Source organism: Neofelis nebulosa, chromosome 1 (genome assembly GCF_028018385.1).
Source record: "Neofelis nebulosa isolate mNeoNeb1 chromosome 1, mNeoNeb1.pri, whole genome shotgun sequence".
Lineage (NCBI taxonomy): Eukaryota > Metazoa > Chordata > Mammalia > Carnivora > Felidae > Neofelis > Neofelis nebulosa.
This window is the reverse complement of record NC_080782.1, coordinates 31,608,892-31,636,673: the sequence shown is the minus strand read 5'-3', so window position 1 is coordinate 31,636,673 and position 27,782 is coordinate 31,608,892. Positions and strand designations below refer to the sequence as shown.

Genomic DNA, 27,782 nt, shown 5'->3' with positions numbered 1-27,782 from the left:
TGAGGTACCTGGAGTAGTCGAATTCATAGGGACAGAAAGTAGAATGCTGCTTACAGGGGGCTGGGGTCGGGAGAAGTGGGAGTTACTGTTTAATGGGCATAGAGTGTCAGTTTTGCAAGGTGGAAAGAATTCCAAAGATGAACAGTGCCAATGGGTGCACAACAATAAGGGTGTACTTAGTAACACTGACCTGTACACTTAAAAATGATTAAAATGGTAAATTTTATATTATGTATTTTACGACCAAAAAATTGGGGGGTGGGGAGAGAATCACACTAGAAGAAATATTGAAATAATTTACAACAGACAAAGGGTTAAGATCCTGAATAGGTATAGAGCTTCTGAGATTCATAGGAATAGGAAAAAGCAACTCAATAGAAAAATGAGAGGGGTGCCTGGGTGGCTCAGTCAGTTAAGCATCTGAGTTTGGCTCAGGTCATGATCTCACGGTTTGTGAGTTTGAGCCCCATGTCGGGTTCTGTGCTGACAGCCCAGAGCCTAGAGCCTGCTTCGGATTCTGTGTCTCCCTTTCTCTCTGCCTCTCCCATGCTCATGCTCTGTCTCTCTCTCTCAAAAAAATAAACATTTAAAAAAATAGAAGAAAAATGAGCAAAGGACATGAACAGAAGACACACATGACCATAAATATTAAGAGAAATTAAATTGCAGTAATAATAAGCAAAATACAAATTAAAATGCCACATTCATTCATTTACCAGATTCGCAAATTTAAATGGAAAAAAAAAGATAATGGCTGATGTTAGGAAGGATGAGGGAAGCAGATTCTCATGCACTGAATTTAAATCAGTACCTGGGGTGGGAGGCAGTGCTATGACTTAAAGAATTGTATCAAGTGAAAAAATGGACAAACCCTTGGATCCTAGAACTCTATTTCACAGAAATATTCAGGTTTACACACAAAGATGAGTGCAGTCTTTCCTAAAGTACTGCTGCTAATGTTGAATAATTTGAAATCATCCAAATATCCATCAAGAAGGGAAAAAATGGATAAATTATGTTTCTAATTTAGAATAACATGTAGTCTTTAACAAAAGGTTTGTACTGACATGGAAAGATCCCTACGACCTGGATAATGAAAAAGTAAGCTACACAATATATAGTAAGATCTCATTTACATACATTAAGACGTATGTATGTGTACATATTATGCAAATGTACAGAAAAAAAAACAAAATCATGGAATGGTATTTACCAAATGTCACCATCCCTCTTCTGAGAGTAAGAGTGATCATGGTAGTTCCACATTTCATTCCATATACTTCTCTATTTTTTTTTAATTTTAACTTTTAATGTTTTTTTTTAAATTTTTTTTAACGTTTTTATTTATTTTTGAGACAGAGAGAGACAGAGCATGAAGGGGGGAGGGGCAGAGAGAGAAGGAGACACAGAATCGGAAGCAGGCTCCAGGCTCCGAGCCATCAGCCCAGAGCCCGACGCGGGGCTCGAACTCGCGGACCGCGAGATTGTGACCTGAGCTGAAGTCGGACGCTTAACCGACTGCGCCATCCAGGCGCCCCTATTTATTTTTGAGAGGAAGAGAGACCGAGCATGAGTGGAGGAGGGGCAGAGAGAGAGGGAGACACAGAATCCGAAGCAGGCTCCAGGCTCCCAGCTGTCAGCACAGAGCTGGACACGGGGCTCGAACCCAAGAACCACAAGATCATGACCTGAGCTGAAGTCAGATGCTTAACCGACTGAGCCACCCAGGCGCCCCTACACTTCTCTATTTTTTTGAATAAGAACATAGTCAGTTATTACTTGAATTGCTTTTAAAACATAAAAATGAAATTCGGACAACCTGGAATATATAAATGTTGAAAAGCCAGTACAGTTGATGCTTGAACAATGCCAGTTTAAACTGCATGGGTCCACATACACACAGATTTTTTTTCAATAAATACAGTACAGAACTGTAAATGTAGTTTCACTTCCTTATGATATTCTTAAGAACATCTCCCTTTCTCTAACCTACTTCATTGTAAAAACATAGTATATATAACGTGCACAATGTGTTAATCAACTGTTTGTGTTATCTGGTCAACAGTAGGCTATCGGCAGTTAAGTTTTGGGGGACACAAAAGTTCTATGTGGATTTTTAGGCACCCCTACTGCCCGCGCTGTTCAAGGGCCAACTGCAGAACTAAAGTGAGAAGGGAAGGAAGGCTGTGAATCCAATAACACAGCTGTTGGGAAAGAAACTCACTTTATGCAGCTACAAAGAAGCCTGCTTGGAGGGAAGGATATTTCTCACAATACTCTATTTGTTTGATTTTTTCCCCATTTTACTTTTTTTTTAAATCAAGGAGGACTTCCTTTTCCAGGGAAAAGAGGGCCAAGTCTCCCTGTTCCTGTAATTGAGCAAGATGACACTCAGGAAGATTTCCTTCTACCCGAGCCAACAGTGCCCAGCCCAGTTCCCACAGGAAAACATACTCCTTCCTCTTGTGGAAGGATATTACCACTGATTTCTCTTTCAAAGCCATAGTTTTCCTGACTCGGTTCCTTTTCTAAGACAAAAGCGCTGTAAGAATCATCAGAGACTCTGGCACACCTACATGTGCATCTCTGTAGGTGTTCCTGGCCCTTCAGGTTAAAGAAAGGGGTAGACGGAGAGACCAGTGCGTAAATACTTTCCCCAATGTGGCCTGAGTGGGACACTGTCAAGGTGACCTTTGATACAAAAGGCTCAGACATATTTGCTGGGACAACATGAGGCAGAAGCAGGACCAAGATGTAAGTCACAAGGAGGCAAGTTACAGCTGAGAATTAACTTTGTCTGGCAACGAAATATTAGGTGGTGAGCTCCCCGGCATTATTAGCTTCTAACAGTACTGAATGCTACCAGGGCAGATACGAATTGAGCACAACCTGAAGATTCTAAACAGGCAGCTGAAGTTGGAGTCCAGTGCTTTTAATAAGCTCCAAGGATTGGGGCCCTTCAGCCTCCAGGGTGCATTTTAAAGCAGCCCAGGAGGGAGACAAAGTAGGACAGTAATGAAGCACCACCCCCAGAACCACTCCAATAAGAGTCCTAGAGTTTGAGGCACAGCATAGTGGTTATAAGGAGACTCCAAGCCAATTCCTGACTCTCACCTGTTAGCTGTGTGACCACAGACAAGTTACAGAACTTCTCTGGGCCTTGGTTTCCTCACTGATAAAACGAGAATGACAGAGCTATTCCCTCCCTCACTGGCAAAGCTTAAATGAGCTGGCATATGTAAAGTACTCAGAACAGTGCCTGGTCCATCGTATGAACCATTATTATTTTGCAGAGGAGGAAACTGAGGCTGAGGCGATGATTAACTTCACCCCAGTCCCAATGTCAGCTTTAGACTTGGGCATAACACCCAAAGCTTCTTTCCTTCCTGTTCAAATCAAATATTCCATCTTTATTTCTATGGGATCCTCTACATGGACCCCCGCTTTTACTCCTCTGGAGTTGGAGCATAAGCTCGGTCACAAAGAGTCTTGGAGCCTGTCGGTTACCAAGTGGCCTTTCTCAGTGGCACCTCAGTGGCACTCAGTGGCGCGCCTCTCACCACAGGCAGGCAGGCAGGATGCATGCGTGCATGGCTGGGCTGATGAAAGACAGGCCAAGGACCATCAAGAAAGGACTCATGGTGTCAGGGCCAAAGCCCTGGGCTACGGGATTTCGGAGTCACCGCAACCAGTTTTTCGGTCTTGGACAAGTTACTGAACCCCTCCATGCGGGGTGGGGAGGGGGGGGACGTTTGCGTTTGCAAGTTTCCCGCCGCTCAACCGGCCAGCTCCGCGCCCCCTCCATTCGAGTGGAGGAGGATAGGTGTCTGTCCCGCGCTCCCGCACCCCCGGGATGTCCTCGCTGCACACCGGGGTGAGCGCCGCCCACTTCCAGGTGTAAACAGAGGCCAGCAGGAGGGACACCACCGACAACTCCGAGTGGAGGGAACTTTGGCGGGGGGGGGGGGGGGTGTTGGGGAATACAATTAACTTCCGTGGTGATGTGTTGGGAGAGAAGCACAGGTGGATTAAGTGGGAATTTTAATTCAACACACATTCCCGACTACTGAGAAAGAAGCGACGGGACTGTGAACTTCCAAGCAGGGAAGGAAACGCCGCGACGGACCCAGCATTGTGCGCTCTGGAAAGAATTACTCTTTACAAGTTACGCACCAGACAGGCGGGCCAGAGGCGGGGAGCCCTCAAAGCACCGGCTCGGAGCGGGTCGAACGGTGAGCCAAAGCAAACGCCGGGCGGAGGCGGCGCGGGGCGGGTCAGGCAGGCGGCCGTGCGCCGGGCCGCGTCCAGGCGGGCAGACCCCGGGAAGGGGCTTGCAAAGCCGTCCGATCCTTCCGGACGCCACGCCGGGTCCGCTCGCGGGCAGGGCTGGCGGGGCGCGGGGAAGGCTGCCGCGGGGCGCGGAGGAGAGCGAGCGGGCGGCGGGGTGGCAGGGCGGCGGGGGTACTCACCCCGCGGGCGGGCGGACGGCTCCAGGCCGGGTCCTGGGCGGCGCGGGGCCGCGGGTGCGGACGCCGGTGTGGACGTGCAGGGGCGGCCCCGCGCCGGGGCTATGAATCAGCTGCGGGGCGAGAGCCGAGGGGCGGGAGTTACGGGAAAGCCGCGGGGGAGGGCAGAGGGCTGAGGACTTTTGCAATTTCCCGTCCTGCTGCGCACTCTTGGCACTCCTGGGACCCACAGGAATTCTCCCCCTTTTGGTCCCGGGGGGGGGGGGGGCGGGGGAAGCGGCCGGGACCCTGCGGGAGGCGGCCGGGACCCCGCGGAGGTGCGGCCCCGGGCCTCGGCGGGCGGGGAGCGGTGGGAAAGGAAGTGGGAGAGGCCTGGAAGGAACAGGGGAACCCACGGCTCCGCGGGAGGCGTCGCGCGCCCGCCACTCCTGCCCTGGCCGGCGGGCCCCGCAGCGGCGGGACGCCGAGGCCTGCCGAGGGCCCCAGGACCTGGTGTGACCGCGCGAGGCCACTTGTTATCCCAAGCGAGGGGGCGGAACCCTGGGCTCCCCGGCAGAAAATCTTTGGGCAGAAGACGAGTGCTTCAGCCAAACTTCGGGCTATGTTTCCGTTAGGCGGTCAGAGCGACGAAAAGGTGTTTGGACAGTTAGTTCTAGGACCCTGGCTCTGGTCCGGGTCTTGAAACGCGCCGAGTTTCATTTGTAGCAACAGTCCTGAAGCTTTTGTGTCACAGAAAGCTGTGTCTGCTACAACTTGCTTTTCCTCTTAAAAATGCCATCGAGTCTTTGAAATTCACATTTCAAATACTGGGCCTTTGAAATACCTATGGGGCCTCTCTTTATGATGGACTGTGGAGAGCCCCTATGGTCTTGAGAGCCCCTATGGTCTTTGGAGCTGTTGCGAAGATCATCCTAACACTGCCCTGTTGGGGAGGGAAGAGACAGGACCTCCAGTTGACCCTTGAGCTGCGCTTGGGCAATCTGTGCTTCTCGTCCCTTCCCCTGTCCTTGGAAAGTGGGTTCTGCTTGCCTTTTGGGCTCTTAGGGGATGCTCCATGGACATAACCTTGAGATAGTGACATAGTGTTGAGAACACCTGCAGGGTACACGTGACTAAACCTAGTTAAGATCTCTGCATAAACTTTTAAGGTTTGGCAGAGGGGTGCAGGGATCCGCTCATCTTGTTACCACTCAAGTCTCCTATATAAATTCCCTTTGCTTGTTAGAACTGTACCTAACTACAGGGTCGCTTTGGTGGCTCAGTCAAGCATCTGACTCTTCAGCTCAGCTCAGGTCTTGATCTCAGGGTTGTGAGTTCAAGCCCCACCAGTTGGGATCCACACTGGACCCTACTTAAAAAAAAAAAAAAAAAAAAAAAAAAAAGATAGCATCTACCAACTTGAGTGGCCAGTGTCTCTCATAGGTCTCTCCCTGCCCTCCAAGTACTGGCCGGTTTCAGATTTCACCTGGGAAGCTCCCAAGAGGGTCTGGGATCCACATGCTGCTTCTGTGACCAGCTAGGACCCAGAGAAGAGAGCAGTGAGGCTCTGGGGTCTGGAGGACTCACCTGGATGACTGACAGTTTGCAGGATTATTCGTGGGGCCTTGCTAGGCCCGTTCTGGTCGGTTTTAGGGACCCTGGGAAGTGTCATGATTGCCAAGGACTGTAGGAGGGGAAGAAACCCAAGAATGATTAAGAAGGATTGCGCATGAATCATATCTTATCTTAGAATCACTTCTTGATTGGGTGGCTCAAAATATTGTCGGAATCAGCCTAAATGTTACTTCTGTGTTTGTGCTCAGTTTTTACTCCTCCCCAGTGGCACCCCAGGGAAAGAATTTTGTTTTAGGCCCAAATACATTTACTGCCTAATAGGGCCACAAAGACCATGGTACATAGTAAATATTTGATGATAATGAAGAGAAGGTACTTTTGTCTAAATAAACATACGGTCCTTTGCCACACCTCAGTACTTCTGAGTCCATTAGTTTTGCCATCTGCATGGCTCTGGAAACTACCAATCCAGATCCCAAAGGGCTGGAAAAGCTTTCTGATTCTATATTTAAGTGTGTGAGGAAAAAAAAAAAAAAGTTAATTTCTTCTTTATAGAAACTATTCACAATCTCTTAGGAGCAGATGAGATGCCAACTTAAAAAAATACTGTGTGAACATTTCTGCAAAGTGAGCCTTATCTTACTTTGAGCTCCTATTACAAAGGAAGGAAACCAAGTTGCAAAAAATTCCAGGCTGTTGGTTCCATGCTTGGGAGTGCCTGTGAATTTCAAAGCAGGGCCCCATTAGGGGAGGGCAAGGAAAGACCAAAGAAAGAGGAAGACTATTCCAGGTTGGTAGGTAGCAGATTTTATAAGCAAAGGGGCTCACGCACTAGGCTTGTCTTGGGCGGCTACAAGACGAGTAGGTCTCCACACCCGTCAGCCAGAATCTTAAGAGTTAGAAGCCTTGCCTGGGTTCAGTCAGTGTAGAGGCCAGATGATCTCAGTAACACATTGCTCTCTTAAGGCAGTGTCCTTGAAGTGGCCTCACTGTGGGCAGAACATACATTTCAAGGACAGAGAAGGGGATAGGAGCCTCTGCTTCCCTAGGTCCAGTTCATGGGTCAACCGGACGTCACGTCTTCTCTTTGACTTCCTCTTACAGGTGCCCACATATAATTCATTTATTTTGAGTACCATTCTGATATCTTAAATTTATCCCTTTCTAGAGTCTCGTTGCTATAGCACCTGTAAATTTGTGATCGTACCCTTAGGATGATGTATTAGGTTGAATAGTGTCCTCCAAAAATTCATGTCGAGCCAGAACCTCAGAATATGACCCTATGTGGAAATATTTTTGTAGATTAAATCAAGTTAAGATGAGGTCCTATTAATCCAATGACTGCTGTTCTTATGGGAAGAGGGAAATTTGGACACAGACAGCCAGAAAGAACACCATGTGAGTACTGACACAGAGACTGGAGTTATCTTGCCACAGGCCAAAGAGTGCCAAGACTTGCTGGCCACGGCAGAAGATAGGACAAAGGTACACAACACATTCTCGCTCTGAGCCCCTAAGAGGGAACTCACCCTGCCAGCACCTTGATTTCAGACGTCTGGGCTCTAGAACTGGGAGAGAACGAGTTGTTCTAAGCCACTAAATTTGTGGTCATTTGTTATAGCTGCCCTAGAAACTGATACATAAGTATGCATGACATACATATCCCAAAGGTTAGTTTGGAAAGTTGGCCTAAACACAGCTGAAATGAGAAAAGATTAAAAAAATACCAAGGGCATATTGAGCCAAGGGCTGAAATACCCTTCCCTGTTGAGTGTTGACAAGATTTGGTTGGGAAAATACGTATTTATTGGGCTCCATTTGACTCTGCTGTTCCCTCTTCCTTCTGATTTCAGTAGCACAATACACTCCACCCCCCTCCTTTCCCAGACTTTCTTCCCCGTCACTTTCTCGGGCTTCTTGTGTCCGGGGCTCCATCCTTGACATCCCAAATGAACGCATCTGTGCTCCTGAATTCAGTGATCACTTGTGCATCGAGGACCCTGGATCTTTCTTCCTGTTGCAGTAATTTCATCTGAATTCCAGGCCATCTTATTCGTATGTCAAAATCAATTTGTCCAAGTTAAACTCTTGATTTTTCCCCATGTGATTCTCTTATACTGAGGGAACAGCCCAACCTTTAATTTAGATACTACATTGAAAGACCTGTGAATGACCTTTGATCTGTCCTCCCTCATCATCCTTCCTCCACCAGAAGGTCTCACCTGTGTAACCATCATTGGAGAGGCACAAGTGGGATGTATCCCTACTCTATCCAACTTCTCAAAGGAAAAATAGTCCCATAACTGTCAGGAACACTATATAGACACCAATATGGGTATAGATATATGAAATCAGCTATGTCAGTTGTGAAATATAATCATGATGCTGTTGTTCAACTGCTATAAATATCTAAAATTACATGCTTGGCAGTGTTTGGTAGCCAAACTAATGGAGTTGGAAAGAGCTGGGAATTTTCTGAAGAAAGTAGCTTCATCCGGTAAGCAGTAGATGCCAATTTGTAATTGCCCTCACGGACAAGAATTCTCTATTTGGGGGGCAATATGTCACATTTGATATTTTAAAGATACACTTAAAATTTTTTTAATGTTTATTTATTTTGAGAAAGAACGTAAGCATGAGCAGGGAAGGATTAGAGAGTGAGAGAAGGGGAGCATAAGCAGGCTTCACGCTGTCAGCACAGAGCCCATTGCGGGCCTCCAACGCACAAACCGTGAGATCATGACCTGAGCAGAAATCAAGTCTGATGCCTAACTGACTGAGCCACCTAGGCACCCCAAAAGATTCACTTTTAGGTCTGAAAGTATGCTGCTGTCTTGATGCTGCTTAAGACATGATTGTGGATGATGCCAAAATCACTTCTAAGGAAACCCAGTGGAAATTAAAGTGTTCTTTTGTAAATGTATTCCCGTGAAAAACCGAATAGGCCTCCAGAAAAAAATTTTTAATCTACAATATGTCATAAAGTTTGATTAGTTAAGGGACAGCTATCACTTCCAACTTTATATACATAAAATAGAGCCAGCAATGATGAAGCAAGGTGTTGAGTGTTCAAGAACCACATGCAACTTTCACAGTTTATAATTCAGGGGATTATAAAGGGATTCCTTATAATGAATTCCTAATTATGAATTGCTTTCCTTTCAATATCTGCTAAGTGAATTTCAGTGAGGGATAACGTTATCCTTAAGAGTTCTAAAGGAGTTTTTTTGTTTGAACTACATATTACTTGAAGATTGATGGATGGATTAATTGACCAATTTCACACAATCTACCCTCTCCTGGATATTATAACGTGTTCACACTGTGTTCTAGAAATCATCAGCAGTCAGACAATGGGAGAACTTTTCTTTTTTTCCCATGGGCTTTAGGGAGAATGTTGAATATGTGTTTGTTTCGATATCTGCTTTTATTCTCTTAGCTTGTGTTTATGAGAAATATGAGAGCAGCCATTAAGGATAGAACACTAATATGATGGCAGGAGTGCTTAGAGAGAATTTGATGGGGATTTTTAGGACTTTCGAAAACTGTTTGCCAACCTTAATCCAAAATAAGTCTATAGTCACATTTATATTTTGAACCGCATCTCTTACAGACAGTGTGTAGTTGGGACTTTTGAAAAAAAATTCATTCTGGTAGTCTCTATGTTTCAATTTGATAGAGAGTGTTTAGCATATTTACATTTAAGGCATTTATTGATATGATTGGGTTTAGCCTGCCATTTTACTGTATGTTTTCAACTTTGTTCCCTCTGGTTTTTATCCTCGTATTTGTCATTTTCTGCCTTATTTTACGTTAGTCGAATATTTTTTAGTTCTATTTTATTTGCCTTTGTTTTTTTGTTCTTCCTCTTTGCGTGATTTTTTTCATGTTTTCTCTGTGAATCACAATGTATATACCCTTAACTCTCAGTGTCTACTTGAGATAATATTGTACTACTTCCCTTCATTTAACCACACCACCTGCCCTTTACGTTGTAGTCATAAATTGTATTATATCTTTGACAGAATGAAGCCTGCAACATGATATATATGTTAAAGAAATCAAGAGGACAAATAGTCTTGTGTGTTTACCCACGTGTTTACCTTTCCCAATATTCTTCAGTCCTTATCCCAAAGATTTAAGTTTCCCTCTGATCTCATTTTCTTAATCCTGAAGAACTTCCTTTAGCATTTTTGTTTTAGCTCAGGTCCATTGGAGTCCATTCTCTTAAGTTTTCTTTTATTTTGAAATGTCTTCACCTCATTCCATCCTTGAGGGATATTTTTGCTGGATATAGGATTTGGAGTTGACGACTTCTTTATTCCAACAATTTAAAGATGTTGTTCTATGGTTTTCTGGCCTTCACTGTTTCTGATGCATCATCAATTATTCAAATCATTGGGTATATAATGTATCGGTTTCCATTATTCATCCTGCCTGGCATTTGTTGAGTGTCTCAAATTTGAAAACTTGTCTTTTACTAAATTTGAGCAATTTTCAGTATTTCTTCAAATGTTTTTTTCTGCTTCATTTTCTTTCTCATCTCCTGAGACTCCAGTTATGAATATGTGAGGCTTCTTCATATGATCCCAAATGCCCGTGTGGCTCTATTAATTTTTTTAAAGAAGGCTCCACGCCCAACGTGGGCTCCGACTCACAACCCTGAGATCAAGTGTCAGTCACATGCTCGACCAGCTGAGCCAGCCATGTGCCCCTCTTTTAATTGTTTTAAATATTTTTCGTCTGAATTTTTCAGACTAGATCATTTCTGTTGAGCTATTTTTAAGTTTGCTGACTCCTTTCCTTCCATCCTCATTCCACTATTAAATCTATGCAGTAAATTTTGTTGAAAAGATGTATATTTCAGGGTGCCTGGGTGGCTCAGTTGGTTGAGTGTCTGACTCTTGATTTCATCTCGGGTCATGATCCCAGGGTGGTGGGATCGAGACCTGTGTTGGGCTCTGCGCTGGCTGTGAAGCCTACTTGGGATTCTTGCTCTCTCTCTCTCTCTCTCTCTCTCTCTGTCTCCCTCTGCCCCTTCCCTGCTCTCTTTCTCTCTGTCTCTGAAAAAAAAAATGCATATTTCAGGGGCACCTGGCTGGCTCAGTCAGTTGAGCATTAGACTCTTGATTCAGCTCAGGTCATGATCTCACGGTTTGTGGTTTCGGACCCCACATTGGGCTCTGCACTGGTGGTGTGGAGCCTGCTTGGGATTCTCTCTCTCTCCCTCTCTCTCTCTCTCTGCCTCTCCCCTGCTGGCACTTGCATGCTCTCTCTTTCTCAAAATAAATAAACTTAAAAAAAAAATGTACATTTCAGTGCTAGAATTTTTGTTTATTCTTTTTAAAAAATATTTTGTTTCCTTACTGATACTTCCTATTTTTTAGTTCATTACAGGCATAATTTTCTTTACCTCATTGAGCATAGATATAATTACTGCTTTTTTAAAGCATTGCTTGATTATTCTAATATATAGATAATAGTGGAATCAATCTGCGTTGATTGTTTCTCTTATGAGGACAGATCATATTTTCCTGGTTTGTTTGTATGTTTGTTTATTTATTGGTTGTCAAATAATTTTGGATTATAACCTGGACATTGTAAATATTATGTGATGAAGACTGGATTCTGTTATATTCCACCAATGGCATTCTTTTTAGAATGTTCCATTCTTTTTAAATGGACAAATCACATGGTTAGACTCAAGCTGCAAACTTGATGCTACTTACCATGAGTAGTAGCTCTAGTCTGAGTTCAGTTTTTGGGGGCTGAGCTGGGCTGTTTTGAGTGTGCCTTGCATAAGCACGGCTCAGACAGTATGCATGATGTAGGCTTTAAACACAGCTTCTTCCTGTCTAGCTCTCTCTTTTCTGTGATTTCCCTCCTTTCCAAAAGGTATGGTTGCCCCAAACTCTGACCTCTGGTTCTTCTAGCCAGAAATATTATGTATTTTCTAACAGTGAGGGGTCAATTGCACAGACTTGGGCCAGTCTGAGACTAAGGGTTATAAAACCGGGGAAACTGCGTCTTTCCCCTCCTCCCAAGTGTTGCTGCCCTCCTCCCCACCCTGAATATTTCTGCTGTAGATTATTCTCCACTGCATTTATGAAGTTTATTTATTTATTTTGAGAGAGAGAATGCGCGAGCAGGGCGAGGCGCAGAGAGAGAGAGAGAGAGAGAGAGAGAGAGAGAGAGAGAATCCCAGCCCAGAGTCCAGCCTGATGAATGGCTCGATCCCAGGAACCATTAGATCATGGCCTGGGCTGAAATCAAGAGTCAGACACTTAACCGACTAAGCCACCCAGGCGCTTCAATGTCCTCTGCACTTAAATGTGTTTTTTAAAAATATATTTTCTTTCAAAAAAATTTTTGAGGGGTTTATTTATTTTTGAGAGAGAGAGACAGACAGAGTGCAAGTGGGGGAGGGGCAGAGAGAGAGGGAGACACAGAATCTGAAGCAGGCTCCAGGCTCCGAGCTGTCAGCACAGAGCCCGATGCGGGGTTCGAACTCACGAGCCACAAGATCATGACCTGAGCTAAAGTTGGATGCTTAACAGACTGAGCCACCCAGGAGCCCCTAAAAATATATTTTCTAGAGCTTTATACTGTTATGTGCAGGAGGATCAGTTTAACAGGAGTTAATCAGCTATGACAGAAAGTGGCACTCCCACAGTTGTATTTTCACCTGCTATTTCACCTGTATTCCTTCCTTTTGAACTTTGTTCAAATGCCAAAAACAAATTTATGTGAGGGAGCTACAGTAAGCCATATCTTTATCTTCGTGACTCCATTGTGCTTAAACTCATTTCATTCAGATGGAAACGAAAGCTCCCCAAAGGCGCTCACTTCTGTATTCAGTCTTGTCAGTTTCTCAGATGTCATCATCTTCATCCAATTGTAACACAGCGGCAATTATTTTGTGCATTTCCAAACAGCAGCGGATGCTTAGTCACTTTGGAATAATGCTCAGATAATTTCCACACACCCGAGGCATTTTAGGAGAAAGATTCACTGAAATTCACCGCAAAATAACCGAGCTGAACTAGAATAGGCCGAAACACCCAAGAGGGAGGGAAATGTTATTCAATGTTATTAAATCTTGTAGTAAAAATAATAAGAATTTGTCTTCCTCAAAATTTTTGGAAGATGCTGCTTACGATGAAGGTGCAAACATTCTGAACAAGAATGATAATAGACAATTTCTTTTGAAACTCTCCTGTTCTTAGGAAGAAAGAATAGTCGTCTACGTGACAGAAAATTTAGGCTTACAAATGTTCGTAGTTGCAAAATTGTAATACACACACCCCCCAACACTCGTTAGAAAGACATTGTGTGAATAATGGGGACAAGGGAAAACAGGGACGTTGTTTGTAATAGCAGCAAACTCGGAACAGCCTGAAGATCTTCCGGTAGAAGACTGAAAACTTCACGATTTATCCTTTCAAAAGAAAGAAGATTATCCGTATGTACGGCTATGGACATACAGCCAAGACACATAATTATGTGAAAAAAGCGAGAGTCAGAAATGTGTATTTGGTATGTCCATATGTCTATTTAATTTGCTAATGTTTCTGGGATAGATACATAAGAATGTTTTGAGTGCATTACGAGAAATTGGTAACTGTGGTTGTTCCTGGGAGAGAAGGTCTAAGAATGAGGGGTGGTGTGTAATGTAAAGCCAGTATAGACTGGCTTTTTGTCATGAATGTTTTCACTTTTAAAAAGCAATAATTTCAGGGGCGCCTGGGTGGCTTGGTTGGTTAAGCGTCCGACTTCGGCTCAGGTCATGATCTCACGGTCCGTGAGTTCAAGCCCTGCGTCGGGCTCTGTGCTGACCGCTCAGAGCCGGGAGCCTGTTTCAGATTCTGTGTCTCCCTCTCTCTCCGCCCCATCCCCACTCATGCTCTGTCTCTCTCTGTCTCAAAAATAAAACGTTAAAAAAATTAAAAAAAAAAATAAAAAGCAATAATTTCAAAAATCAAAAGATGCCTTCCTTGATCGAGAAGGAACGTCATTTGTTACTTACTTTGGTTGTTGCACACAAGTTATAATCACTTATAACCTCTCTGTGGACACAGAAGAAACCAAATCAATTGCCTCTGGGGAAGAAAACAGGGTGACTGAGGAGCAGAGGGGAGAGTTTTAACTCTACCCTTTTCTATCTTTTGAATTTTTATATACAATAAATATATTCTTTAGTAAGAAGCATTAAAATGAAAAATGCTATGATGGCACCCCCCATAAAATGGAACACGCTGATCTGAAGGTTGTGCGCCTAGGGGCCAAGCGTGACAACTACGGGCTTTACCCATCATGAAGACCTGAGGTTCCAGGCGGTCTGTGTTGAGATGCAGGCTGGGTAGCGGCGGCCTGAGAATGCCACTCCTGGAACCTGGCAGCTAGATGTTGGCCTCGTAGAGTTGGGGGAAGAAGCCCCACAGGGGCCTGGGTCTTGGCACAGAGCTTCCCATGGGAAAGAGGGAGCCCTTGTTCCAGGCAATCCGTCACGGGACAACCTCAACCTCAAGGTTCACCTTCCAGACAATTCTGCTTGTAGTTGTCTGGAAGATAAACCTTGAGGTTGAGGTTGTCCTGAGACGGACTGCCTGGAACCAAACAGAAGACTATGGGGGAAGGGAAGGGAGGGAAAAAAAAAAAGTTACAGAGAGGGAGAGAGGCAAACCATAAGAGACTTAAATACAGAGAACAATCTGAGGGTTGATGGGGGAGTGGGAGGGCGGGAAAATGGGTGACGGGCATTGAGGGCACTTGGCTGGGATGAGCACCGACTGTTGTATGTAAACGATGAACCACAGAATCTACCCAAAACCCAAGAGCACACTTCACACACTGTATGTTAGCCAATTTGACAATAAATTATATTAAAAAATAGTCTTTTGTAGAAAACTGTAAAGTTATATAAACATATAAAGAAGGAAATAGTAACTGTTTATTTAAAAGGGAGGAAAAAATATGGCTTTTTGTAGCAACGTGGATGGAACTGGAGAGTGTGATGCTAAGTGAAATAAGCCATACAGAGAAAGACAGATACCATATGGTTTCACTCTTATGTGGATCCTGAGAAACGTAACAGAAACCCATGGGGGAGGGGAAGGAAAAAAAAAAAAAAAAGAGGTTAGAGTGGGAGAGAGCCAAAGCATAAGAGACTCTTAAAAACTGAGAACAAACTGAGGGTTGATGGGGGGTGGGAGGGAGGGCAGGGTGGGTGATGGGTATTGAGGAGGGCACCTTTTGGGATGAGCACTGGGTGTTGTATGGAAACCAATTTGACAGTAAATTTCATATATTAAAAAATTAAAAAAAAAAAAGGGAGGAAATCCTAACACTTCTTACTTATTATAGCAGCATAATTGGCAAGGAGCAAAATGTTGCCACTTATGACAATGGAAAGTTGGAAAGAACTCGCGGGTCTGACATTATCTTTACCTCAGGCATCACTAGGCTGTGTGCAGGCACACACCCAGGCTTGTTTTCCACTGGGTCCTATCTGATGCCAGTCCGATGCTCTTCCCTCTTCCAAGTGGTGCCTGTAGGATAGAGGCTGCTTCCGTGTTATAACCATGTGCCATCTGAACACATGGCTGCCAGAGTGGCTGCGGTAGCAGAAGAGAGGGCGGGAGGATGGCATGGGTTGGCTTTAAGGTCAGGGCCGCTCTCACCCATATTCCCTTGGCTGGCTCTCAGTCACTGCGTCCCCACCAGCTGCAAGGGAGGCTGGGAAATGGAAGCATCCTGTGTGCCCAAGAAGAGAAAGCAGTAGCGGGAAGCCATGAAGACATTGTCTGGGCACAGAAGGAGCTTGGTTAATAAATTAATGATATGCCTTTGGAAGGAAATATTCAGCCATTAAAAATCAGGTTTCAAAGAGTATTTAATGGCAGGAAATGTCAATGTTCAATGGAAAGAGCAAGATACAGAATCTTATTTTACTAATTTGGGAAACATAACATTTATATGTATGTATGTATGCTTATACAGACAAGAAGGAAGTACAAGATATGTTATATGTAGTTGTCTTTAAAATGATAGGGTTATAAGTCTTTGTTTAATACTTTTTAAAATGTTTATTTGGAGAGAGGGAGAAAGCAGGTGCATGGGGGGAGGGGCAGAGAGACAGAGGGAGAGAGAGAATCCCAAGCAGGCTCTACACTGTCAGTGCAGAGCCCGACACAGGGCTACATCTCATAAACTGCAGGATCATGACTTGAGCCGAGATCAAGAGTCAGAGCTTAACTGACTGAGGTTAAGCCGCCCAGGTGCCCCCAATTTTTTATACTTTTGAAGAAATTGCTGATTTTCTTCAGTAATCATATATTTCTTTGAAAAAAAATATCTATAATCTTAAAAACAGGGCTTTTTTTTTTAAGTGGAGAAGAAATCCTCAGAACATCTGAAACCAGAGCTGACACTTCAAATTCCTTTATAAATTGCTACAGACCATGAATTTGAAGTTATGCTACTAAGCTTTTTTTTTTCTTTTCATCAGCAGAGGGCAGCTCTCTGCTTATTGCTTCTTTTTCCTCCCAGCATAGATCCTAGCCAAATCCCCAGTTTTACATATTAACTGTGGTCAGAATCAGGTATTAGAAGCCAAGTCTGAAACCTATCCTTGCCAAGTGCAACACTTATGGCATACTATACATGTTGCTGAACAGAGCGAAGAAGTAAACGGGGTCTGCCCTTTAGGTGGTTTTAATCTAAAGCAGACAGTGCTAGGGGCGCCTGGGTGGCTTGTCAGTTAAGCCTCTGACTTGGGCTCAGGTTATGATCTCATGGTGAGTTTGAGCCCTGCCTCTAGCTCTTTGCTGACAGCTGGGAGCCTGGAACCTTCTCCAGATTCTGTGTCTTCCTCGCTCCCTGCCCCTCCCCAATTCGTGCCCCTTCTCTCTCTCTCTCTCTCTCTCTCCCAAAAATAAATAAACATTAAAAAAATTTTTTTAATAAATAAATAGACAGTGCTCACATATTGACAGGCTCAGTCACAAAACTATCACAGTAGAGCAGTCCCACAGTGAACATTGTCCTTGTAAGCAGACAGTCACAGTGTGTTTGCGAGAGAATGAGGGCTAGGCCAAAGTGGCTGGATACTCTAGTAGGGAAGGCCTACATGGAAGTCATATTTCCTTTGCACAGGGAGATTTTGTGAATTAAAAAATATATATCATTTTTTATTATCCATATTGGGCAAAGACTTTTGAGAGGGTAGAAATAAGACAAAGGGACACCTGAGTGTCCCAGTCAGTTAAGCGTCTGACTCTTGATTTCGGCCCAGGTCATGTTCTCATGGATTCTTGAGTTTGAGCCCTGAGTTGGGCTCTGCGCTGGCCCGTATGGGATTCTCTGTCTCCCTCCCTCTCTCTCTCTCTTTCTCTCTGCCCCTCCCCAGCTCATGCTCTCTCTGTATCTCTCAAAATCAATCAATAAACTTAAGAAAAAAAAGACAAAAGACAAAATACAGATGCTCATTAACAAGAACATTTATGTGTATTTTTAATCCATTGTGTTGGAAAATTTTATGAGATTGATCATGTCCAATGTTAATGAGAGTATGGGTCAACAGTTAATTCTTACATGCTGTTTGTAGGAGTTTAAGTTACTCAGCCTTTATATTATCAAAAATTTATTTTAAACATTTGTTTTCTTTTTTTAAATATTTATATTTGAGAGAGAAGGGAGAGACAGAGCTTGAGCAGAGGAGGGGCAGAGAGATGGAGACAGAATCCAAAGCAGGCTCCAGGCTCTGAGCTGCATGCTATCAGCAGAGATCCTGACGTGGGGCTTGAACCCATGAGCTGTGAGATCATGACCTGAGCTAAAGTCGGACGCTCGACCGACTAAGCCACCCAGGAGCCCCTATATTTCAAAGATTTTTGTTGGTTAAGCATCTAACTTCAGCTCAGATCATGATCTCACGGTTCGTGAGTTCAAGCCACATATCAGGCTCTGTGCTGACAGCTCAGAGCTTGGAGCCTGCTTCAGATTCTGTGTCTCCTTCCTTCTCTGCCCCTCCCCTGCTCACACTCTGTCTCTCTCTCTCTCTCTCTCTCTCTCTCTCCAAAATAAATAAACATTAAAAAAAATGTTAATGCATGTTTACTTTGGAGAAATTGGGCTTCTAAGAAGGCCCCTTTGCCTCAGGGTAACTCCCTCAGCAGAAATAAAGTGGATGGGTGAGCAAGGGTTCTGTCTTCCTGCTGTCCACCTTCGTAACCTACCCTGTAAAATACAAGTATCCTTCTCGATCCCTTAGCAGGCCTGGTAAGGTCCAAAGCGACTCAATAAATCTCTCAGCTCCTAGCAGGACAAGCCTCAGAGGAGAGAGACAGACGCAGAGACAGAGACAGAGAAAACCTAAAGAGCCCTCTAGTGGCCACCAGGTTTTTAGAGAACAGGCTCCTTAAGGAATTAATGTTGAGTCTTCCTTCCCACCTTGGCACTGAAAGACAAGTCTGACATCACAGGGTGTCGATGCTTAGCCACCCACTCCCCACCCCCAGGCTCTGATACTGGCCAGGAACAGCCCTCTGGCTCAGCTTTACCATAAATGAAGTCTGGCTGTTCCCCAGGTGGTGCAGAATTTCTTCCTACCAGTGTGCCCATGCAGACAGCCCGGGAAACTGGCAAAATCCCCCAAAGTGCGGTCTTATGTAGCCCCTTCCTTAAAGCACAGGACACACTGATAAAGCAATTCCCTGGAGCAACTTTCCAATTGCTTCCTTGAAAATGTGCAAATTTTAAACGGCCGTGAAGTATACAAGATGGCGCAAGTACGGAAAAGGTTCCTCTGGTAGGAAAGAATAGGGGGCCCAGAAGAGCACCTCCCATACCGCAGAGTGCCTCTTAAGTGCCAGTGATCAGGATCGCCACGTGAGCGGGTGGGATGTGCTGGGCCACCCGCAACTCTAAGGCATCTCTGTGCTCATCAGCAAAAAGTGGGTGCAGGACCTGGCAGACAGACAGAGCCTTTGTGCGAAGCCAGAAATGCCCTCTCCTCAGGCACATGTACCTGCATGCTGAGAGACACCAGTTGGTGAGAGAAGGGGACTTGAGTTTAATTTCCACGCACTCCACGCAGTTGGCTGGACCCCTTGGTGCAACGCACCAGCCTCACAACGTGTCAGCAGCCTTCGGTTTTCGCAATGCCGAAGGCACCGAGCCAAGGGGAAGAGTGAGGGCTGAAATCGAGCCTTGTTCTGCTGACCAAGCCAAACAGTCCTGGTGGGGGTGGGGGGGGGGGTGTCACTCTTCTGTAATAAGCACAAATGTGCCTTATGTGTTGGTGGCCCTGGGTCTGTGTTGTATCATCCTCTAATGACCCTGTAAGGTAGGCAGAGGGGGGTTCACCGTGAAGCTGATGGCACAGACTTTTCCAAGATCCAGGGAGAGATTTAAGCACTGGTTCAAATGGTCCTATTTTGTCCTAAAGTATGCAAAAGTAGGATAATTTGACTATATTCCCTTAAAACTATTATCATAGCCACTTTGGGAGATAGGTACAATCATAATCCCTATATTGTAAGAGACGCAAATATTACATCGTACATTGTAAGAGACGCAAGCATTACTATTAAGCAATTGTTACAAGCTGAATGGTACCAATGCAAGAAGATCATGGGGAATATGTATATTGTTTCCAAGGGGATGAAGCTTCCAGAAGAATCCTACCAAGTACTCTTCATTCTTGCCCCCAAATCTCCAAATGTCATAACAGATGAGACACATCTTTAAGATTATGTTTTAGTCAGAGGAGACTGATAAGAGGCAGAGAACAAATCGTGGAGGTCAGACTGGAAGACACAGTGGGCACTGTGAAGTCAGTCCTGCACATCATGTGGCAGCTGGACCACACAGCCATTGTCACCAAGGAGAGCGATGTGTCTCAGAGCCATTGTATTATGTCAGGTACAGTCTAAAACAAATTGCTGTGGTTTACTTAAAACCGAAATTTATCTCCTTCTCATCCAACAGCCTAGAGGTGAGTGGCCTGGGTAGGTGGGGAAGCTCAGACATGCTAAATACACGGCTTCCAGGAACATTCCAGCCAACACCTTTCTCCACCAGAAGGAAGGGGGAGCGAGACTCCCTTTGGTTCAGACATAATCGCCTTTCTGGTAGCTCCGTGAGAAGCCAAGAAATTAATGTCTTTTTAGGCTCAGGCAGAATGTGGAGTGTTTTTGTTTGTTTGCTTTTTTTTTTTTTCTAAAGGGAGGATGGGAAGATGGGTATCGGGAGGTCATTGGTTGTGTGTACAAATGCTATGAGGCAATGGTTTGACTTGGAAGACTGAGGCCTGAGATCTGTGGCACAATGTGGGAATTAATGTGAATTTTAGGACAAAGAAAGCGAGCAAGAGAGAAGGACCCTGCCAGGAAGTAATGAGATGCAGGCTGTGGAGGGCAGAGAGCGAGTGGAGCACAGGTCTAGCACTGACAGCAGTTTCAGGGTCCTTTCCCACAGCTGTGGGCTGTGATAATTTGACAATGAGAAAACGCACAGGGAATTGGAGAGTCACATCTCTTGACTCACAAGAAGACTTGGGAGACCCAAGAAGATCCCTGATTCAGGGAACAGGGAGAGGACAAGTTCTTTTTTTTTTTTTTTTAATGGCAAAGAAAGATAAATTAAGACTCCTTCTAGTTAGTTCAGGGCAGACCAAGGTTACTAATCCCTTAGTGAGGAATGATTCACTGTTACACAAGAACACATGGATGGTAACCACATCCTTCCCCTCCCCTTCCCAACCGAAGTTCTGGAAAGAGGACTATTTTAGGACTCATTGTTTCTACCTTATCTTTTCCAGTGTCTCTAAGGACACTGTCGTTGCCCAATTCAGTAGATTCTTTACATTTCTACATGGTTTTCTGTATCATTTAATCTAAGTGATCAACTATTCGCTTCTTCATATACTGTCTTGCCACAATTTCTCTGACACCAGGCTCTCCCAATTCTCTCTAGCTTCATCTTTTCATTCTCCTCCCTAAACACCCCCTCCTCTCGGTGGTATATTAGAGTACTGTGACTCACCCAAGTCCCACTGAAGCCTCTAGGTCATAAAGGCTGGAAAAGCTAAAAAGTTACATATCCCAAACTTCCTTGCAGCTAGGGTTCCAGACATGGTTTAGGTGCTGTCAATCGGATGGACTCACGTGAAAACACGGGGAGGGACAGAGGGAATTGAGAAGCTTGGAGAAGAACCTAATCGAGGTATTGATTGGATTCTTAAGACAGTCTGTAACTCTAAAGTTGGTGAAGAGTCACTGCTACATACAGTCTGTCTAGAAAACACATCTCCTCCCGTGGTTCCGTTTCCTTGCATATTTAGATGATTTCTGTGTTAGCCAGCTACTGATGCAATAATGCTGCATTAAAAAAAAAAAAACAAAACACCAAAAGATTAGTGGCTTGCAACAATTAGCTTTTATATTTTTTTGCTCACAGGTCTGTGTATCATTCAGGGTAGCTCTGCTCCAGGCTGCTGGTCCCCTGGGCTTGGCTTCAGGCTTCAGTGGGGTTCAGGCGTGCTCTGTGTGACCTCACAGTCTCCTCGATCAGCAGCTACCCAGGGCCTGTTCTTCCTACAACAGACCTTGGAAGCCCGAGAGAGAAGCCAAATACACAAGTACATTTAAAGCTGCTCTCAATCATGTCTTGCTTACATTTTGTTGGCCCGAACAAGATCCGTGGTCAATCCCAAAGCCAGTGGGGGTAGGGAAGTATACTTGATTTCTAGGGGGAGGAGAAAGAGGGGGATTAATATTTTCTAAAAATTAATCAAACGTATTCCACCTTCCATTGGAAGTCTCGAGGCTGGACTAGTTCTCTTGGGCTCCGGATGCTGGTTGCCAGGCATCGCCCGTGCTGGTGCTGCTTCCAAGGCTGCCTGCAAAGATGCCCGTGGATGGCCTGCGTATTGTGTAATACCTGCCAGTTCTCAGACTAAAGTAGGACAGGGTAAGAGACGGATTTGACTTCTGCAGAGAAAGGGCGTTCTGGAGAGACACTGGGCTCCCGTGTGTGTGACTGAAGATTCCTTTAAATATCGACAGAAATGTAACAGTGAAAGGCTTCCTGCTGTAGCCTCTATCTAATTGTTCAGGTTTTCTCTCTCTCTCTCTCTCTCTCTCTCTCTCTCTCTCTTTAAGGTTTATTTATTTTTGAGAGAGTGCAAGCAGGGGAGGGGGAGAGTGAGGGGGACAGAGGATCCGAAGCAGGCTCCACGCTGACGGGCTGAGGGCAGCAAGCCTGATGCGAGGCTCGAACTCACGAACCACGAGATCGTGACCTGAACCTAAGTCGGTAGCTCAACTGACTGAGCCACCCGGCACCCCTTGGGTTGTTTTTTTTTTTTTTTTCCTTCTCACATTTCCCTCTCTTGAACCTTCTACTCAAACTACAACAAATGAAAACAAACCCCATTAGCAAGAAGGAAAGGTCTTGGGTGAATCCTCATGTACTGTTGGAAAGACAAATTCATTATCTTTTGCCGTTAAAAAAGATGTAAAGCCAACAAACAGCCTGAAGTTACTTTTATTGTATTACTAAGTTTTCAAATAAGTTAAATTGAATTTTTAAATGTTAAACTATCATTTAAGTCAAATGTTAATCAACATCTTGATGAAATTTTCATCTGGAAATGCATCTGATTTTGAGCACTTTTTTTCCCCCCGCAAAGAGGAGATTTAGGAGGTTCAAAAGCCTCCCACCAACCTTGACCAGGGCTTCTGCTAAAATATATAATTGCTTCAAGACAAAACCATGAAACCTTTAGACAAAGCTTTTTTTTTTTTTTGAATAATCTGTTAAAAAATAGATGTATTCCCTTTTACACAATGACTTCTTCCAAATCAGTCTTGCCACTTAAACGGAGTCAAGAAAACATGTGCCTCAGAGGTGAAAACAGTCCACGCCTAAGAAAGCTGATCGTGGAAGATCCACATGCCTGGACTTACTGGGAGCCACGGGTACATATACGTAGGTTAAAGACCCCTTAATATGAACCCACGTTTTGTTTCTTTACCTTTTCAAGGGTTTGATGTATCATCCACCAGAAGGATGAATTTAATTCAATCCTCTGGAAACTATGACCATCAAAACCACCACACTCCCTACCCTCTCACCCTAGAGGGTTTAATCTTTTTTTCTTTTTTAATTTGTATTATGAAAAATTTCAAACCTATACAGAAGTAAGAAAAGGTAGCATAAGGAGTCCCACGTAATCATCACTCAGCTTCAGCAATGATCTATTCCTGGCCAGTGTTACACCATGTGTATGATTATCTGCTTTCTTTCATTCAATGGGACAATTTTGAAGCAAATTGGAAACATCCCATCACTTCATCTGTAAAGATCTCATCTCTAAAAGATAGGGATAGTTAAAAAAAAAAATCCAGTATCATTATCAGGACCAATATTACATATTAAATGAATGTAATGTAAAAATTTCTATTAAAGAGAAAATTCAGTCGTGTTTTTGGTAAGACACTGTTTACAACTGTTTCAATTAACTACAATAAATAGTCCTCTCTGTGTGTCAGAATGTGTAAACCACAGAGGCATTAATCTGTAAAACCTGTCACTGAACCTGTCACTTTAGCTACTCACTTTAATTGGAACAGTTTGGTTCTGTATATTTTAAATAAATTAAAAACAAGAGATTTTCACATTCTGTTCAGCTGCCAGTTTGTTAAATGCTGCCAGTTACTGCTCTTGAATACTTTCCTGGAGAATTAACCGTCTTTACAAAATTATGTTTTTCTTAGCGTCTTAGTTAAAATTCCCTTTGAACCTCATATTTTCCTGCAAATCAACTTCCTTTTTTCACTTGTAGAGTAAGAAACATTTGCAAAGTGGTTTCACTAGCTGGCATCGGTTGCTGTAGTAGTCTGTCATTGCCTCTCTGACAAGTGTCCAATGTTTAATATCTAAGACATTTAATATCGTACCCAAGTGGCTTATTGAAAATAAAAGGCTGGTGTTTGTGTGAGTGTATATAGTTGGAGAGGTTCAGGGTGATGAATAGCACTTCCATTTCAGCCAAAAGCATTGGTGGCTTGCTCACTAGTTCAATGAACCACCAACACCGCAAATTTTCACTGCCATATGATACTTCTTTCTTGCTTTTCCTTACAGTTATTTGACCCTTTTTGCAATATCCTCTCAGAAACTAAGAAGTAGATATGTGCCTGCTCAATGAAGAAATATGTCTTTCTGAATCATTTCCATCTTGCCTGGCTACTCTAAATGCCTTTTGCTCTATTTAATTCTTTTTTGTGGTCCCTTCAGGCTGTTATGACAGAATACCATAGACTGTGTTAAACAACAGAAATTTATTTCTCACATTTCTGGAGCCTGGGAAGTTCAGGATCGAAGTGCTGGTAGTTTCAGTGTCTAGTAGGAGTTGGTTCCCGGTTCATAGATGGCTGTATCCTCACCAAAACCTCACATGACAGAAGGGACAAGGGGGCTCTCTGGGGGCATCTTTTATAAGGGCACTAATCTCACTGACAAGTCTCTACTCTCATGACTCAATCACCTCCCAAAGGTCCCACCTCCTAGTATCATCACATTGGGAATTAGGTTTCAAAGTCTGAGGATTCGATGGTAATAATGTATCAAGGTTAGTGTCTGGACTTTGATGGTTGTATCTGTTTACATGGGAAAATGCCCTTGTTTATAGGAAACACACTAAAGAATTCTGTGGTCTGGGGGCTTTAGGTTGGCCATTTACTTTCAAATGGCTCAGGAAGAAAATGTTCTTTTTTCTGTGCATACAAATTTTCTGTTAAGTTTGTCATTGTTTGAAAGTTTTTTCAAATTATGAACATTAATCCCTGTCTCACCTTAAACTGTATTGTGCACAGTAGGTGATTTGTAAACAGCCCTTTGGTGAACACTGGCCTGGATGGGCTCAGAGGAAGCCATGGGAAGATCGTCTTTGAATTTTGTCTCTTTGCAGATCTAGTGAACGCGTTCACTAGAAGAACTAGTTCTTCTAGTGAACGCGTTCACTAGAAGAACTAGTTCCTCATTCTCTGGATTCCAGTTGGGCTCAGCCAATGGGAGACCCTGGCTGGAGATGGGATCAGGGATCTTTAATCTGGTCCTGGGTTGAAGTGGCTGTGAGCTTCCATCAAGGGCCATTGCTCATGCTGGATAGCCCTCACTAACAGCTATCTCTAGATTCTAGTTATTTCTCTCCATCCTTTTGCCCTTCCCAATTTACTGGTGCTGTTGTTAGTCCCTAGATGCTTTATCATTCCATGTCATTTCCTTTTACCTTGTCCATGCCTTTTTGTTTTTTGTTTTTTGTTTTTTGTTTTTTTTTTTTGGGACAGAGAGAGACAGAGCATGAACGGGGGAGGGACAGAGAGAGAGGGAGACACAGAATCGGAAACAGGCTCCAGGCTCTGAGCCATCAGCCCAGAGCCTGACGCGGGGCTCGAACTCACGGACCGTGAGATCGTGACCTGGCTGAAGTCGGACGCTTAACCGACTGCGCCACCCAGGCGCCCCTAGTCCATGCCTTTTTGAATAATTTATTCATGACACTCCTTTCAAGTTACCAATGTATTTTCTAATGTTCAAGTACATTAAGTATCTTTGAGAGGATACACACAAAACAAATTATGGTTGCTATGGACTAGGAAACTGGGTGGGAAAAAATCTTTAATTGTATACTCTTAGAACTCTGACTTTGAATGATGTAGACACATTAGCTACATTTATATAGTTGACCTTTGAACAACCCCCCAACATAGACATATATGACCCCTGTATATAACTTTTGACTAACTCAGAATTTAATTACTAAGAGCCTACTGTTGACCAGAAGCCTTATTAACAGCAGTCAATTGTATGTTATATGTATTATATACTGTATTCTTACAATAAAGTAAGCTAGAGAAGAAAATGTTAGTAAGAAAATTATAGGGGTGCCTGGGTGGCTCAGTTGGTTGAGCAACCGACCTCGGCTCAGGTTGTGATCTCACGGTCCGTGAGTTCAAGCCCCGCGTCATGCTCTGTGCTGACAGCTCAGAGCCTGGAGCCTGCTTCGGGTTTTGTGTCTCCCTCTGTCTCTGCCCCTCCCCTGCTCGTGCTCTGTCTCTCTCCCTCTCTCAAAAAATAAATAAACATTGGGGCGCCTGAGTGGCACAGTCGGTTGAGCGTCCGACTTCAGCCAGGTCACGATCTCGCGGTCCGTGAGTTCGAGCCCCGCGTCAGGCTCTGGGGCTGATGGCTTGGAGCCTGGAGCGTGTTTCCGATTTTGTGTCTCCCTCTCTCTCTGCCCCTCCCCCGTTCATGCTCTGTCTCTCTCTGTCCCAAAAATAAAAAAACAAAAACAAAAACAAAAACGTTGAAAAAAAAATAAACATTAAAAAGAATTTAAAAAAAGAAAATTATGTATTGTACTATATTTATCAAAAAATCTGACATAAGTGGGCCTGCACCATTCAAAGTCATGCTCCTCAAGGCGCTATACATATATATGCGTGTGTATAACATGCATATAACATATACAAATATATATACACAAACCATAAAATACTAAATGTCTCATACCACTATATGTCTGTGTATTTATCCTAATATGAAACCTGGTACTTTGGCTCTTCTTTAGCCTTTCATGCTTTTCATAGGATCACCAAGACCTATATTTCAGGAGGGAATTTAAAATTTTTCGTTAATATCAATGATAATGAAATAGAGACTTCCTTGAGGGATGAAAATGTTTGAAATTAGACAGCTAAGCTTAAACCTTTAAATAAGAGTGAACTTGACTTTAAAAAATAATTGGTGCCTCACACAACCTAAACTGATATTTGGCTATGGCATTGAAATCAATTTCTTATCCTGAGGACACGTTTAACTTATAAGTTGAGGTCTCTGTTCAAGACTGCTTCAGCATGGATGCCTAAGCAGATAGAGAACCATGAAAGGGAGAAGAGATTTTGCCAAAGACAAAGGCTTGGAAAAGGAGGAGGCATTATTAGGTGCACTGCCTTCCCGAATCAGCCTAGGACAAAGGTAAAATAAGCCGTTGCTCAGGCAAGCACGCTGTCAAAACCTTGACCTCCCTGCACTGTCGCTAAGGAAACTACTGAAGGGTGTGACCCACCAAAACAAGGAAGTAAACCAGTGAAGAGATCCAATGAAAGACAGATGTGAAGGAAACCATGGGAGAGGAGACTCCAAGAAAACAGAAGACAGCACTAGAAGTCAATCCATTCAGGTAACTACAGTCCAGAGGCTCTAGAAAAGACATCTTCAAGAAGATGAAATTGATGGAATGTTAATTTCTTTGAATTTATCAAGAGGAGATATATCAAGAAGGGAAGCATTTGGAAATAAATGAATAATATATAACAGAAAATTGAGCAAATGGAAAAGCAAGACATACTAACTTTAAGGAAATAAAGTGTGAGTGGAAAAAGCAATCATGTTCTGTTACAGTGCTAAGCTTTATTTTTCCTTTATGTATAATCATAGTAATATGTTTACTGAGTATTGATTCTAACTTTACTGAGGCCATAGGTGGATGAGAAGTGTGCTCTGTGTGTGTGTGTGTGTGTGTGTGCGCGCACGCGTGTGCGTGTGTGAAAGAGAGCAATATTCTCAGTCTCCATGGAGGAAAGTTGATTGGTAATGCCTAAAACAGAAATATTCAAAAATAGTAACATAATAAGCATTTTTTTCCAGAGATATGCAAAGAGTATATCAAAGGAGTTGGAACTACTTACCTCT

General features: G+C 43.7%; 1 protein-coding gene and 1 long non-coding RNA gene across 8 annotated transcripts in view; one reads left to right on the top strand and one right to left on the bottom strand.

Annotated features, from left to right (window-relative positions):
• The window catches only part of OSMR (oncostatin M receptor), a 54,272-nt gene extending 49,331 nt beyond the window's left edge, over positions 1–4,941 (bottom strand). The window contains exon 1 of one of the 3 annotated variants that reach the window (XM_058718049.1): positions 4,470–4,941. The gene's annotated coding sequence lies outside the window, so the exon portion shown is untranslated. Of the gene's footprint in view, positions 1–4,173; positions 4,450–4,469 lie in introns of those variants that run through there. The other 2 variants (XM_058718033.1, XM_058718040.1) reach the window with 2 other exon arrangements.
• LOC131505023 (uncharacterized) overlaps positions 3,949–27,782 on the top strand; it is a 232,039-nt gene continuing 208,205 nt past the window's right edge. For all 5 annotated transcript variants that reach the window (XR_009258243.1, XR_009258244.1, XR_009258242.1 and 2 more), the window contains exon 1: positions 3,949–4,232. This is a non-coding gene — a long non-coding RNA (uncharacterized LOC131505023). The remainder of the gene's footprint in view (positions 4,233–27,782) is intronic.